Raw genomic sequence first — 11879 nt, 5'->3', positions numbered from 1 at the left:
AAATCCTTGTTCCATAATATTATTTTCTTGAGCCATTTTTAATTGTTTAAAGAACATTGTAACTTCTTCTAATTTTTTCTCAATATTCATAATTTTAGTGGTGGTTTTACTTTTAAATCTGTTATGTTGATTATATTTTGAAATTTTTCTTCTTTAGGATTCTCTTTTTTCTTATTTCTTTGAAATTTTATGGATACTAATATTTCTTCAAGCATATCTACTATAGAATTTAATTGTGGGTTAAAAGTATGATAAAGATGTGGGGAATCATTTCCATGGTAACATTTCTTAGAAATTCCGTGTGAAAAATAAGTTTTTTCAGGTTTTTGAAGTCCTTCAATAAAACTTATAGTAAAATAAAGATTTTGAGAAAAATCATTTTGTATTGATTTTAAGAATTCGGTGTCATTACAGTTAACATTAATTAAAATCATTAATTTTTGATCTATTAATTTTGATAACTTAATTATTTTTTCTCTTAAATCTTCTAATTTACTTTTTTCTATTAGGTGACGCTTTTGTGAAGAGTTACGGTTTAAAGTGAAAAGTGTGGCTTTAAAAAGTGTAGTGTAAACAAATCTTTAAATATGTATGACTTTTTGATCTGTATACTAAAATTCACCTATTTTTTATTATTTATTTGTACATTAGCATTTATTCATTTCAATTTTATTAATATATGATTGTTTAATATTTTAATATGTGATGGAGGATTCGGTGGAGAGAAGGAGCTGCTAGATTTTAAAACTGTTTTGCGATATTTAGGAGTTTTGGGGGATGTATTACTGTTATGGGAATTTAAAATTGAATTTTTTTATTTTAGTTTTTTAATTTATATTTTGTTCCTATATAGATATCTGGAAGGGAGTTCGGTTGTTCAAAATTGGTGTCAAGTTGTTATTTTCGAAGTCAATCTATAAGTCTTGGGACAGTCTGAACTTTTCACCTGAAAAGATGTTCAATTGTGCAGAGTGTAAACAAGAAAAAAGGGAGGAATATACCTGCACTCTAAAACTTAAGTTAGTATTGAGAATTTAATGTATCTTTTTAGAATAGAACGTTATACCTTTATAGATGAAGTGAAAAAAATCGGTTATATTTCTGCATTAATATCGGTGTTTAAAAGTAATAAACAGATCTTAATGAATTCGAACGTTTTGATTCTAGTGCATGGTTTGTTGAGTCTGTGCATAATGCCGATCTATAACGCGTTTTACCGATTTATGACACATAATGTCGTGTTATGATGATAATTTTGTAAGGTCGGATCATATTTTAAATTAAAAAAACATTAAATCTGTTGGATGTATTTGTTTTAAATTTTTAAAATTAATGTAATAAAAAATTAACTAAAAATAATTTAAAAGTATCTAGTTATATGGTAGTAGGAAAATCAAGAAAAATCTTAAAGTTCCGCATTTGTTTTTCTTCTTTCATCCATCAGTCATGACATTTGTTTAGATTTGCTATACGGTCCAACTTTGATACAACTATACAAGCAGCCTGAAATTTTTAAAAAATGTGATTACTCATCATTTTATAGTTTTTCCAAACTTTGTCGTCACTATGCTTCTTTGGGAATTATTAAACAAAAGAAAGTCAAGTGAACTAATTAAATTGATCTTTAAGTCTTAGTCAATTTTTAGAGTGATTCAAATCAATTAGTAATTGCCAATTTCAACCACTGCTGAGTTTGATAACTTAATTGTTACCAATTAATTAACCCAAAGCCAAAAGAGAAGAAAATCTACTCGAATGAAAATAATTTGGATAAAGCGAAAGCATCAATAACATAAATTAGAGAAAGCAATCATAAGTCTGAAATACCTCAAATTGTTTTAAATAGAAAATCAATCTAAACATAAAGAGTTCATAAACTAAATTGAAAAAATATATAAAAGGAACATTGAACCTGTGATTGAAGAAGATGAAATCCTAATCCTAATCCTAATCCCTAGAGAGAGGAGAGAACCTCTCTTTCTCTAAAAACTACATCTAAATCCTAAAACTGTGTGTATGATTTCATATCTTGAGTCTCTGCATATTCCCTGACTTTAATCTGTGTTTCTGGGCCGAAATCTGGGTCAAAACGCGGCCCAAAACTGTCTCCAGCGTATTCTGTAATTTCTGCAGATCGCGCAGATCATGCGTACGCATCAGTCACGCGTACACGTCGTTTGACGATTTTCCTCTCCACGCGTGGGCGTCAGGCACGCGCTCGCGTCGCTTGCATGAACTCCAACCCACGCGTACGCGTCAAGTACGCATACGCGTCGCTGTAATTTTGTCCAATTTGCGCGCACGCGTCAGCCATGCGTGCGCGTCGCTGTCCGCTGGTTGTCTCATTTATTTCTTGTGCTCCTTCCCCTTTTTGCAAGCTTCATCTTTATTCTCTAAGTCATTTCTGCCCTATGAAGTCTGAAACACTTAACACACGGATCACGGCATCGAATGATATAAAGGAGAATTAAAATACACAATAAAAAGATCTCTAGAAAGCAAGTTTTCAATCGTGGAACAATTTTGGGAAGGAATTATAAATTCATGCAAATCATATGAATAAGTTGACAAAAATTTAATAAAAATCACTCAATTAAACACAATATAAACCATAAAATAGTGGTTTATTAGGAATTAATGAATTACAGTCACGAAAAGAAAAATTGGAAACTATAAATTGATGAAGACAATATATCAAAATGAATATACTTCTTTTTTTTTTTTTTTGGTCAGGAATATACAACTTTCTAAACCCCACATATCCGCACATGTAACTACCGATAATTGGACTAGAATATATATATGTCAACGCAAAGCAATAGTTTTATATTGTCGATAAGTTTAGGTGGAGGTTACTTTGATTTTTATTGGTGTGGCTGCCAACTAGGTGACTAGCTACTTGGCATCTATTTTACTGGTTAATTTGATTTAGGAAAATGTAAGATAAGCATGGCCTCAGTTCCCACATTTAATTGTGTCTCACTCCCTCGTTTCCTAAAATAAAACTAAGGCTGCTTATGATCATTTTTCTTGCACCAGGAAATTAATTTTTTAGTCATAAAAATGGATCATTGTTAGCACTTAGTGGAGATTACTCGGTAGTGCTGACTGCTGAACGAATCCATCTATGTATGTACCATTGACATTTTTGAAGGTCCACGACAACGACCTATGCATATAATTCACTAACATCTTTTCTCATTTGTGATTAGTGTGATCCGAATGCGATTCAGTGTTTATCGTGGTCTAGAATAACATTCAAATATGGACTCTGGAGTTAAAACCATATGATGGGCATAGCTACTACTCACATTCACATCTCTAATTTCTCTATGGATAAAATCCGATGACTAAGAACATTGCATAAAATATTGCTTTATATTTAAAAATTAATGTGGGGAAAAGTTACTAGTTTCTTTTGCTTAGAAAAGGCTTAAGAAAATATTCTCATTTCAAGTTAAAGTTAGGAATGAAATTTGTCCAACGTCGTCGCTTTTAATTTTATCAAAGCTTAATTTTTTTTTTTTTGCTTTTTTTTTTGTTTTTTTGTTTTGTTTTTTTTTTTTTTTTTTTTTTTTTTTTTTTTTTGCTTTTTTAAATGTGAAATGCTCAAACTACCTAACTGTATGCTTTTACCACCATATGGTCTTAAATTGATCCCATTCCCCGTAGTCAAGGTCATGTTATAAAATTTTATTTGATTTGGTCAATCAGAATAATAACTTATCACAATTATATTCTTAATAATTTATTAATTTCATATTTTAAAATATAATTTCTAGACACATTGTGTTTGAATAATAACCCCCCCCCCCCCCCCCCTTTTTTTCCCTCCTCCCCCAAAACTTAAAGGAAACGTCCTGTAAGCTGTAAGTTAAATAAAAGAGTAAAAGACCATTCCTAAAGTTATCGTCTTAAAAGTTTCATTATTAAAATCAGCAGGCATGTATATCTTATTCCAAGTAACATGACTTATTTTTCTCAATCAATGATTTGGATAAATTTGTTTTAGAGCGATGCTAGGGGGACAGCAACTTTTGTGATTATTAGCCATCAACTAGCCATCAATGATAATTTGATGGTGTGAGATTGGTGTGAGATTTCATCTAATGGCTCACATTTCTCCGCTGGTTACATGCTGGCCAAAATTCAATAGAATTGCTGGCCCCCTAGACTTTCCCTTTGTTTTATATGAATGCATGGTTGTAATGAGTCGGGCACAATTGAAGGCAATAGCATGCACTTGTATCAAACTAGTGGTGGTGGAGAAGCCTACCAAAAATATATTAATTTTTCCGTAATAAAATACAATTTTTGTCTTGCATTGGATCACCTTGCACTACACAAATTAAATTAAATCAAAATAGCGATGCATGTTTTAGTTGATAAGGACTTGGGTGTTAGCACTTATCTATAGAGAAAAGCATGCAAAATGATGTGGCACCGGCAGTGATGTGATGAAGATGTCTTTGGTTAGCTTATTAAATAAATGAACGTAACGTCGCATCAGGTCTGAGAAAATGTGGTAGAGGACGCATATGATAATGAAAAGGCATTTAGGTCTGAGAAGAAATTATATCGGACAAGAAGATTATAACTACGAAACAGACCAAGTCACAATTTTAGACATAGAAATATAGCAGCTATGTGGTGCGACGAGACTTGTAAGCTTTTCGATTGCTTGAAAGTGATTTCCACGTAGGAATCGACGTGTTAGCGCGTCAATTTTGGTCCCATAATCATCCATGCTATGCCTTTGCTTTGTTCATTTCTGCATATTCAGTCCTCAATAATTTACATGTTCATACTATTTTTCCCTCACGTTATTTGGTTGGTTTTGCTATCAAATGGGTATTTATTAAGAATTTAATTAAAAGTGAAACTTTGTTATTATATTTTTATTATATTTCTATAGAGGTAATAGTCAAGGATACGTGCATTGTTGTTTAAATATTTGTGATAATATAATGGATAGGGTTGAGCTTAAGGGTGATTGCATGTTTTATTTCGAGTATAAGAATGAGAAAAAGCTATGTGGAGTTTATTGATTTCAAGATTTCAGGCACTTGATCTAGGGTTTAATGTTTGATTTATGTAGTTGTGGATAATGTAAATGGATGATATATATGTGATACCTGTTTTTTATCATGGAGGCCATTTTGGTAGAGGACCCAGTAGAACTCTTGAACATATTGATGAAAAAGTTGAAAAATTTTTGAAGATGGATTTGGACTCTGTGAATTTTCGGGACTTGGTAACATTGTTCAAGGGTTTGAGCTATGTATCATACATGGCAGTTTATTAGTATGACCTAATAAGCAGTGACATTGAGTCTGGACAGCACATTCTGAGAGGGAATGCAAAAATCAATGAGGTGCGAGAGAACAAGCTGAGGAATTCAACCACTGATGAGTTTTACATTTACTTCGACCACCTCGTTGATGAGCCACAGATAGTGGAAGAAGATGCTACTGCAGAAATGGGAGCGAAAGAATTTGATGATCACATTGATGTTGATAGCATCATAAGGGTGCTTCAGTCATCACCATCCACAGAAGATGATGGGTATGATAGTGGGGAGGACGAACTGTATAAACCTCCTCCGGCTGTCTCTGAAACTGTTTCTGATGATGATTATTCTAGCTGTGATGAGGAAAATGATGGTATGAAGAGAAAAAGAACTCTAAAAGGAAAGGAGAAGGTTCTACCAAAGAGTAAGGTTAATGTCAAGGAAGGGATAGGAACAAAGTCAAGTGGAAGTAAAAAAATAGCTGGACCAAGGAGTGGAAGTGGGAGTGATGCCAAAGGAACCGAGCTAACTGCGAAGCCCAAAGGAACTGGGCCTGCTGTAAAGCCCAAAAGGACTAGGCCCACTGTCAAGTCCAAAGGAACTTAGCTTTTTATAAGACATACTACGGAGACCAACTACTTTCAACAGTGACACAGGATGCGCACAACCAATTCTATGTAGTGGCATACGTTGTTGCAAGATCTGAGACAAAGAAATCATGAAAATGGTTCTTCACATTGCTTTAGAAAGATCTGGATGATGCTAGTCAATTTGGTTGGAACTTTATGTCCGACTAGTAAAAGGTCAGACTTCTACATTGTTTATTTTTGGGTAGATTAGGCTAGTATGTTTTAGGTTAGCATATTAAATTACTCTGGACTGTCTTTACTACCTTATGTGTTTGCAATATTCTATGTTTGCAAGGCTTGTTACCAGCTTTAAAGGAGGTAATGTCGAGAACACATCATCGCAAATGTGTCATGCACATGTGGAAAAATTTCATAAATCGGTTCAAAGACATACACATTAGAGACATAGTATGGGAGTATGCTAAGTACACAATGGAACCAGAGTTCAAGGAGACCATGGAGAAGCTGAAGGGGGTTAATAAAGTGGCATGGGAGTATTTGATGAAATTTGAACCTGCAACTTGGGTCAAAGTTTTTTTCAGTCACGGACCCAAAGTGGATAACCTAACTAATAACATGTGCAAAGTATTTAACGCAAAAGTAGTTAAGTACCGAGTTAAGCAAGTGTTGACTATGTGTGAAGAAATTAGATACTATTTAATGAGGAGAATGACCAAACACATTAGGCTATTAAAGTACCATAGTGGAAAGCTTGCACCAGTCCAGGAGAAAAGGTTACAAAGGCGGATAAAACCCAACAACAGGTGGATTGTTGAGTGGGTGGGAGACAACAAAGAAAAAGATTTGAGGTTCGCAAAAAGAATACCAAAGTGGATGTGGATCTGATCAAACACACATGTTCATGCAACATATGGCAATTGACTGGTACATGATTTAATCTGAAAGATTTTCTTTTCATCTGTTCTAATATAATGCTAGGTAACATGTGAATCATTTTGGGTTCAAACATGCCATGCATTCATGTTGTTGCCGCAATAAAAAAAGGCATGACCAGCCACAGGATTATGTGCATCCGTGGCTGTGTATGGAATCCATTCATAAGACATATGCACATTGCATAAAATTGGTTTCTAGTGAAAAATTCTGGACTGTCACTGACCAGTTCAGGCCTGCTCCACCACCCATCAAGCGACCTATTGGGAGGTCAAAAGTGTACAACCGCAACAAGAACCCTGCTGAGGCTCATATTCAAGGGGGACAAGCTGAAGAGAAGCTTTTAAGTTATGTATAGCAAGTGCAATAAGAAAGGCCATAACTATGAGACCTGTAAAGGAGCACCAAGCAACACAAACTGAAAACCAAAAAAGAAAAAAGTTAAGAAGACTGTTGAAAATATACAAGTCTTGGTGCTGCTTTCTCTTTCACAATCAGCCCCTCAACTAGAGATAAGTAAGCTCTGTTTATGCATTAGGATAATTTTGTATATTTGAAAATTAGTCAGTTGTTATGATGTCATTACACATCTTTCTTAAGGACTACTTTGTCCATTTAGAAACCTTGCTGGATCTTTGTTGCGTAGGATCAAAACCAAACACAGGGTAAAAAATTTGCTGAAACTAGTACTGTGCAAGAACAATCTACTGTAAGACCACCCTAAACAATACACTTATAATGCCAATCACTTTCTTCTTGTTCCTAAATTTGAATCTCTAAATATGTCGGTTACTTTTCCAAAATAATGTCATTAGCCAGAATATTGTTGGACTACCAACCAACACAACAACGCAGGCAGCAGCATCAGGGATTGCACCAGTTGCTGCACCACTCAATACTTAAGTAGTTGCAGCAACAATACCATCTGTTCCAATCCAAACTCCATTCAGACCTCCATCCCAACTGCCAAGAATAGGGCAACCCAAATCCCGAGCTACTATCTCTAAATTCAGACCCAAGCAAACAATTGTCATGTCCCCAACAAGTGCAAATCCACCATCAAATTTACTACCAAATTCATTCTCAAATACACCACAAACTCAAAGCACTAGCAATAGTGAGGCACCATCAAAGGAGACCTTGAAAGTAGCTAGCAGTTGAACCACAAGAATTTTCTTGTTTATCCCAACTCCTGGATTCAAGAATCAGAAGAACTAAACACAACTGCATGAATTCTATTTTTTGTCCTAGTTATTAGCATGAATTGAACAATGCTTTCTAGTTATCATAGTTTGACAAATTTGTTTATATGCCAACCAGACGTTTTGCTATTTTGTGAAAAACTTATGCTATTATGTAACGTTTAGAATTCAGCCAAATACATTATTGTTTCTATTTTGGTTATAATCTATGCAGAATTACTACCTTATATAATACTTGACTTACAATATTTTTTAGTTGTTCAAACTTCATAAAAAATTGGATTCAGTCCAAAATAGACTTCCCATTAAACAGCCAGCAGTGGCAATTTTTATTACAACATCACCATGTACATCAAATCATCTTCAGCCCTTTAAGAAACATACAACAACAATAACAACAACTACACTAATCACAATAATATGCCACAAACTCGTGTATTTTTTCTTTTCAATAGATAACAGTTTTCTTTCCAACTCTTCCATTTTTTTCCAATTCCTGACTTCGAAGCAGTTGTTCTTCAACGTCTATTCCCTTAGTATCATCCACAACACCCAATGCTTGAGACTCCATGGCCCTAATTTTTTTTAGGTGTTCATCAAGTCAGACAAAGTACCGGCAGTACCATTCTTTAACCTGGGGCAAATTTTCAGAGAATCACCCAATTAGCACATTACAGTCTCATCCAACTATTGGCAAAATAGTAACTTACCTTGAAGAATGGACACCCGAAAAATATTCTATTAAGGTTAGTTTCTGTTCTTGACTTGTAAAGAATGGCATATACGCCGCAGAAGCACTTTGGCACAATTCCATCTCGATCACATCCTCCTAGCACAGCGCATGAAGAGCCCCCTCCAGGTCTTGTGTATGAAAAATCCCCTTCACTCGTCATGGACGATCGCACCATCAACGACCATGAGTTCGTCCATGCATTTTGATCAAATGGGGCTCAGTGATGGTAGCGGCGTCGTTTTGAAGCATAAGGACTAATTTGTCCATTAACAATTTGTTCCCCATCCATATCATCAACCAAAATGGACAGCTCACTCTCTACCCCTCCAAGTCAGCATTCTCTGTTGCCGTTTTGAACTCCAACTCGATGGAGGAGTATAATTGTCACACATTTTATAAGGTGAGAAATTTAAATGTATTTTTCAATCCTAAAGGACGAAAATGTTCACATTTAAAAAGATAAGGGGCCTATTTATCTTTTACTCTAAATGTAAAAGAACTTTACACAAATAACTGTATATACAAAAATAATTAATTTTTAAATTTATAATTATTTAAAGGCATATAAATATAATTGAATAATTGTATATAATATTTTATATTATCAGTATATTAAAATAATTTTTTTAATTACTGCATGACTATAATATTCATATTGAATTATATTTTCTTTTGTTGTTGAGAACCAATTTTTTCAACTACTATTTAATTAACTAACATTGTCTTTGTCATTTTTCTTTTTTTTATTTGTTTGAAAAAGAAATATATTTAAAAATAATTAATTTTCTAATTAAAAATATTTTATTCTTGGAATATATAATTTAAGGATTGAAGATATATGTAAATATTACAATTATTCTCTACATACAAGTCATTTTTTGATACAAGTCTATATAAGTCATTTATATTCACGCGTATACGTTCTTTTTCTTGTCGTTGTTGCACGTTCTTCTTCTTCTTCTCTTTCGTTATCGTCGTCACCAACACCCCCTCCTCTTCCTCCTCCTCCTCCTTTTTTCATTGGAATTTCATCACCTCCTTCCTTTTTCTTCTTCTCCTCCATCATCAGTTATCTCGTTGTTGAAGATAATGAATAATTCTGTTGAGTTAAGAAATTAACTAAATTAATTAGTGATGACAAACATTATTTTTGGGTAAAATAAATAATTAGTGTTGAGTAATAATAATTATATGTTGCTAATTATTTATTAAACATTGCAAGCCAAAACTTTGTCTAGTAGTCCAAAGTGAATTAAAAATAAAATATCAAGGCTAATGGGCTGGTTAATCAAGTGGAGCCCAAAAGAAACAAAGCTAAGAAATCAGATGGGCCAAACGGGTTGCTTAATGGATATCGGATCCAAACCCAACTCAATTTCAAATCCCTCCAATTTGATCTCACTACCAAAGCAATGTTCTTTCTTCCTCTATCTTAGTCAAATCACAAAACTCAGAAAAGTGAGAAAGAGAAAGAGAAAACTTCTTCCCTAAGGTGATCATCAAAGAAGCAAGAAAGAGAAAGTCCAAGCTTAAAACGCAGAAGTCTAATCAGCAATTCAAACCATATCAAGCTTAATTTTAAGGTAACCCATTTTCTTTTACATGCAACACACTTTCTTCTCTTCATTTTCAACTCTCTACCACTCTGTTTTGAGCTATATGGAAAAGAGAATTTCTGTTCCTCTCTACTGTGTATCTACGGTCACAAGGAATTCTTGGAGACCAAGTAGTTTTTCAATGGCTCATATTCGATTTACCATTGGAAGAATTTTGTGGTTGCTGTTTTATGGCTTTCGGTCAAGATGAAGAAGTCAAAAGAAAAGGTTATACTCTGAGGAAAAATGAGAAAAAGTGAGACAGTGGGTTGGTGAAGCTCAAGGCTCAAGGAGTTGACCTAGGAAGAAGAACCCAGCTACATGCAAGGAGATAAAAGAAGACTTTCTGCTCATTCAGAACCAAGGAGAAAAAAACCAGAGCTTTGTGAGTTGTGTTCTGTAAAGAAGTTCCTCTACTTGGATAATGCTTTCTTTCAAAGAAGCATTCGGCCAATACTGAAGAACTGTATCTGAGATTTGCAAATCTGGTTTTGCACATAGCGAAGAGGCTGTTGATGAAGTCAATCTCCTTCATGTTTTACAGATTGTGATGTACTTTTCTATATTTATCTTTCTGTAATTTCTTGTGTGAAAAGGCATATTGAGAGAGCTTAAGTAAAAGCCACGAGTGGAAAAAAGTTGAGTGATACACTTGAGAGAAAAGCCTAGAGTTAATTTCAGATTTCTTTAGGTATGTCTATGTCTTGTATCTTGTACCTGTGAGGTATCCCTTTCTTAGTTGGGTTAGCATTACGAGTGAATAGTTAGGTATTAGCATAGCCAATGTCAAGTTAGGTTAGAACTTGAGTGTGAAAGGATTGAGTCAATCCTGTGGAATTGGTATATGTAATACTTTTAACTATAGTAAAAATTTTTTCATTATTGTGGAGGAGACTAGACGTATATTGCATAGCACAAGGCAACCGAACCAAGATGCATGCTGGTGTGAGCTTTTCTTTTCTCTGCTGTGTTCTGTTTTCTGATATTCATGAGACAAAAATAAATTGTCTCATAAATTTTTGCTGCTAAATACAAACAGAATCAGAATTGAAAGTTTGTTTTAAAGGGTCATAACTGCAACTTAAAAGGAAGGCATAGATTCAACCCCCCTTCTCTAAGCCTACCACAACCTTCAAATTCAAATTCAGATTGTCAATTGAACCAGAACAAAATTGATTATTATTTTAAATCCAATCAAGTGGCTGAGGTATGATTCGATTCTAGTTAATTTTTTTGTTAGTAGTTTATAATTCTGTAGGTAAATAATGTTTCATCGTTGATAGTTTGAATTGAATGTAATGTAAAAGTTTTATATTAAAGAAAATATTTTTCTGTATTTGCAGCAAATTTGGGTGTAACACAAAGATATTTGGGTTTAACACGAAGATATTTGAGTGTATTGTTTAAGAATTTTCAGTATATGTGAGCTGATAAGTTCTAATTCAAAACTCTTTTTCTCCCTCCTCCTCATCTTTTACTACTTCTTCTTCTTTTTCTTTTTCATCATCATCATCATCATCTTTTTTTTCTTATTCA

This window comes from Arachis stenosperma, chromosome 4 (genome assembly GCF_014773155.1).
Source record: "Arachis stenosperma cultivar V10309 chromosome 4, arast.V10309.gnm1.PFL2, whole genome shotgun sequence".
In the NCBI taxonomy this organism is placed as follows: Eukaryota; Viridiplantae; Streptophyta; class Magnoliopsida; order Fabales; family Fabaceae; genus Arachis; species Arachis stenosperma.
Note: the sequence above shows the minus strand (reverse complement) of the source record.